Raw genomic sequence first — 6,000 nt, forward strand, 5'->3', positions numbered from 1 at the left:
CCACACTCACGGACCTCACACATTCACTCACAAACGCACTCACACACCTCACACAGTCACCCACCAACAGACAATAAAATGGTAGAAATGTGAACCTTACTTGTTTGTGTCTTCATAGCTGGCGCATGACCTCAGTGTGGGCCCTTTGACCCCGCTGGTCAACCTCATGACGGGGAGGGGGCTGAAGGCTTGGGTCCTCATTTTGTGGTGGGGTCTTGACTGGTTCTCATTCTTATCAGCTTTGAATATACATCTTGGCAAACAGAATGATGTACAAGGAGGGGACAGATACCTAGTGAAAGTACTATTGGTTGCTAGTAAAAAGACAATAATGAGGGCTTGGTATAAGGTGGAACCCCCAACCAAGGAGCAGTGGTGGGTGTTGTGGAGGAGATTTATGAGATTTATTTATGCATTGAGGATGCAGGAAGGAAAGTTTGAAGGGAGATGGGAAAAATGGATGGATTATAGAAGGAAGTGTGATGATACCACTAATATTAAAATTGTCATATTTGAGTAAGAAAAAAAAGCTGCATGGATGGAAGTACCCATAAGCTGTTATTGTAAGTTTTTATGTTTTATTGTATTGTCGTTGTATGGATGGAAAATGCTAATAAAGATTAAAGTAAATAAGACAAAGAATATGTATCTTGGCTATGCACACACCAACAAGCCAGCTGTCACGCGCAGCGCCTGCCTCCAGTCTAGCCCCTACCCTGCTGTGCGCCAGGATGAATGAGTCATGCGTGGAGCCAGGCCACCGTGCCACTACACTTGTGATGAGCATGTCGGCGTCACATATGATTTGGGTATTTATAGTGTGCACATTTTAGCGATTCACATAGACGTATTCATTCACTGATGGTGCCCTTATGTGGGTGCAGTCGCCATCGCCGTCACCTCTTTGGAGTTCTATCTCGGCCAGTAGCCTAGGCTCAGTAGCGCCGGATTCATTTAGGCTCGCATTACGCACAGGAGGACTGTCATTTATATGCTTACCAAACAGCAAACAGGTCCACATGATCACATATTAATGACAATCTAATTGGTCAATTATTGCCGTTTGATGGAGTGCCTGCATTAGGTGTGTGACATATAGCGCGGAATGGTTTGGGACAGCGCATAGGTTCAGTTTGGGGAACAAATCCATATCGGACCATGAATGAGCCGGTTAGAGGATACGTCTAATCTTGCATTGCGATATATGTTTGTGCTGAATTGGGCTATTAGCCTACATGATTGTGCGTTCATAAACTGTCGCTCTTATTTTCTCCATCAAACATTGTAATTCACCGACGCACCACCTGCGTCGCCAGTTCCCCCTGTGTTCAAAAAGGGTGTAGAAAACCGTCTAAATCGGTACGACAACTTGAGAGGTGTCCTACAAAAGCGCGTAGAAAGGCGACTAAATTTTCGCCCTTTCGGCTTGATAGATCGCAATGTGGGGGGGGGGAAATGGCGTACGCCTGAAATCGCGAAAAAGACCGTGTAAAATATGGCGTACCTCAATGATAAATGAGGCCCCAGCTGTAAGTTGCCTATAGCAATGGTAAACAATTGAGAACGGTTTCGGATTGCGGAGGGCCGAAAGCAACACAATTTAGCGAAATTGAACACTAAACCCATATTTAAAAAAAAGATATTTAATGACAGTGCAGTCATTAAATATCTTCGCGTCGTGCCTGCGGTCGCACCACAGCCGTGCCAATAAACCAAGCAATCCCTCTCGTGTCTTATTGCTTAATTAATCTGTATGAGACGTTGAGGCTCCCACTGTGATTTCTCCTGAGTCATAACCTCCTTGGTGGGACACTGAAAAACCTCATGTGCAGATCTGCATGTGGCTGATAATGTGCATAATGTGGCTTCACTGTAAATTCTGAAGTGGCGGCTGGCTTGACCGCAGTAATATTGATTGCGTCATACCTACAGCGCCACCTACTGGTGAAAGAGGAAGTACTCATAACTCCTTTATACGTTATCCGATTTACGCAAAATTTCTCATGCTTGATGAAGGTCGCATCCTGAACACATCTGTGCATCAGCATTGAGTCACACTTATAGCGCCACCTACTGCTTACAGGAAGTCCTCATAACTCCTACATACATTATCCGATTTACTCCAAATTGCTCACGCTTGATGAAGATCGCGTTCTGAACACATCTGTAGGTCAATTGAGTCATACTTATAGCGCCGCCTACAGGTCAAGCAGGAAGGCATCATAAGTCCTACACATGGAGGTATAATATAACTGGAGACGGCATTGAAAATGGCTGCCTATTCATTTCAATGAAAGTTGCTCACCGGCGCATGAAGCCATTTGACGTAGTGGCCAAAGCCCGGTATTGCAAGTCATGTCACGGCATGCGGCCCAAGAACCCTTATTTCCCATGTTAGTGGATGATGATAGATAGGGCTAGAAAAGGAAAACAAAATTTTTCTGGGTATCATTCAGCATCAGAGACCAATCTTATCAATATAAACTTTTAATTAATGGGGTTTTGGGGTTTTTGAAGCCACCAATACCTGTATCGAGCCATTTAAACATGTGCTGTGCACGAGCCTCGGGGACGCGCTGGTCGCGCGTTCGTGAGTCCTGCGAACTCGGGAAAGCACGTGACCATAGGAAGACCCGCCCTACTCTGCCTCTGATTGGATAGGAAGTCATGTAATGACGTCGCTAACATTTGCTATGCTTTAGCAATGAAGCTTATGATCATGCTAATCAGAACGTATGTCTATGATGCAAATGATCATGACATGTGGTTACTTTAGGACATCGTTGGAAAAGATCTAGAGGGTAAGTGGGTCAATGTTGAATAACTTAGCTAACATTATCTAATGTTACATTTCTTTATATTAACATCAACTATATTGATAGGCTAGGGAGCTATGCTAACGGTAGCTAATGCTAACGGCTTAGGGTTAACGTTAGTGAATGCTAACGTTACGTTCGGAGGTCTCAGATGTATTTCAATTTTAACAATGTTGAGCATGATCAATGTGACATTGTTCATACATTGATTACAGTCTGTAATCTTGTCTGGCATTATTTAGCTATAGTGGGCTGATGCTTGCTGCTGCTACTATAGCATTTGCCACATTATACATCAAATTAATCAAGCATAGTTAGTGTTATTACCTGAAGGCATTATTACCATTGCAAGTAAGCATGCCATGTATATGCCATGCCTGGAAATCAAATTAATAGTGTAATTATTCCCCATCATAGCTCATTGTACACTGATATAATCATTCTCCTTGCCTTTGCTAATACTCATCTCTTTTATCAAACTTTGTGCTAGGAAAGAAATCTGGCTGTGATTCGTCGCTAGTGCTCATCCAGGCTGTTGTCATCTCCCGCCTGGACTCCTGCAACTCCCTACTTGCTGCCATCCTGCAGCGTTGGCCATCAGACTCCTGGAGAAAGCTGCTGCTGACCTGGTGTTCAACAGCCCCATGCTCTTCCACAAAACTTCCCTACTCTGTTCTCTGCACTGGCTCCCTGCGCTGTCCCATCCAGTTTAGGACTGTGGTTCAAGCCTACAGGGCAAATGAACAGCTCCCTCCGACCTCCAGGCTGTGGTCAAGCTCTGCTGCCTTGAGGTGATTGGTTCCCCAGTTGCTCCAAGCCCCCCTACGGCAGATTGTAACGGCCATGGCTTTTTTCTGTCCTGGCCTCACAGTGGTGGAATGAACTGTGCACTGATGTCAGAACAGAGCCAATAATACACACTGTTCATAGTGAGCCTAGTTATTATTGATTAACTTGGACTGTTTCCTCTCTCCTTGTCAGTCATTAAAATATGTTCAGTGTTTCACAATACTGATGTATAACATTTCATTATTTTGTCTCAGACCATTTCTGAAACAATCATCAGTGTCAGTATACATTTCCCTCCAATGTTATTGCTTGCCCATTTTTAACCATTTAACTACCAGACTGTACAAACGAATTGCACACCTATAGTATTTTCTAGGTATAGCCTACTTCTCCACTTTCTCTTAATGTTGGTATGAAATGGCAGTCAAACTATGCAATGATGTTCCACACTGTTTCCACCCAAATTCCCAACAAATGTGGCCACCACACTGTTCAGGACATTCACAGGTCTTGCTCTCAGGGATCGGTAAAAGAAAGGGACATGGTTCCTCCATAATGTGCTAAGGCTCTGCTTAGATCAAAGGCTTGGTCATCAGAAAATATCACAAAGACAGTGATCACAAAACAATTAAAAACATGTCACCAGTGTATGCCTTAACCCTAGTCAAATTTCTAGTATGTGTGAACCATATACATGGCAGTAAACAGATCTTGAGTCATACAAACTGGAGGATGCTTGACCCATACAAACTACTTTAACTCAATTTCAATAAACAACTCCAAAATATGGCAGACAGAAGAGCTGAGCAGACTTGGTAGATGACTGGATGATCTTACAGAGAACCAAGGGAAATTGACTGGTATTAATGCTAAGAGTAATGAGGGATGAGGTGCAGCTGGGCAGAGTGGAGACAGGTGGCAGGTGATGCAGGAGATGGGAAGGTGAGTAGGCAACAACCAAGCATGAACAGGAACTGGACCACTGGCTCCCCTTGACTGTCCAACCCATCCATCAGCGCCAGCAGAGTGGACACGATAGAGCCAGAGAGAGAGAGACAAATGCAACGCAAGGTTAGTTTAGTTCCAATCGCCCATGTGCAACATCAATCAAGTACGCAGCCAAGCTGAAGAACCGAGTTACATCAGAGGCGGAGCGAGGCGGTGGCTCCGTGACAGACAGGCCTCACCTGTGTATCTGGTCCTGTCTGCTGGAGCATACTGGGGCCAGCCGGTCTATCTTGTGGAAGAAGATGAAGGAGGGTCTCATTAGGTTGACCTTGGGAGAGACCAACAAACAGCCATCACAAGCTCTCAGTCAACACTGAGGATGATGGTCAGGTGTCCTGTCCAATAATTATACCCCCCTCCCCCCACCGCCACAGTTGCCCCATTGGCTAACCTGGTCAAAGAGAAGGCAGAGCTGATTATGTGTTCTGATTCACCAACCCACTTGCTAAGGCAGTCAGCTCCTTTCCTTATAGACACCTTTGTGTTTCCCTGCCTACACTCGTTAGTCTGCACCCGCGCCACTGGGGTCTTGCCTGTACTTGGGGGACTGTAGATCAGAGCACTACACATCTGTAGGTGGGGGGGGGGTTGGGGGGAGTATGTGAAAAACAGGGACTTCACAAGACAGCTCAAATTAGACAAGACAGCTTAAATACGGCTGGGTCTTCATATGTTTACTGGAGCAACGTACTGTAGTGTGGTCTCACCTAGGAGGTTCTTCTATCAGGTGATCGAACACAGAGGGGTTGCTCTGCTTCCTGTTCACTGACTGAAAAAGCAATCACAGTGGGATTTAGTGACATCATTATGCACATCAGGAATTCATTATCTCATCTAGTCAGTCAAAAAATGATTTTGTCCTCACCAATAGGTGGCGCCTCATATCACTGCATTTATCTTTTAAAACAGCAAACACTATGTGTAAATAAGGTTTTAAACTTCATCAACATCATTATAAATAATCAGCCCCTATGGCTGGATACAGGCGCAGCAGAAGTGGAGGGTGACAGTACTAGGTTTTTTAGCTGGCAGGTGCCCGTCAGGCTCAGTGAATATCTGGTTGAACTGGTTTAAACTCTGTCCTCAGTATTAGTACTGCCCATGTGCACAATTGATTCGCTAGCTTTTCATTGGGATAGCTGGTGGCAGTGTTCTAGAAAGGTGGTCATGTGCGTTCCTAAGTCAGAGGACCCGGGTTTGAACCCAGTGTGGGCAAGTGTGGTGGAATCAATACACCTGTTACAATCGCAGGAATTTTATGGGAAGGAAGGGGCTTCTTTTTTCTTTCTTTTTTTAAAGGTTTTGTACCTTCAATATTAGACACTTAAGCAAACAGAAAAACACAAAACACAACTATAAAAGGCCTGGCTTGGTTTAAAGCCCACTC

Source organism: Borostomias antarcticus (assembly GCF_949987555.1).
Source record: "Borostomias antarcticus genome assembly, chromosome: 5".
NCBI lineage: Eukaryota > Metazoa > Chordata > Actinopteri > Stomiiformes > Stomiidae > Borostomias > Borostomias antarcticus.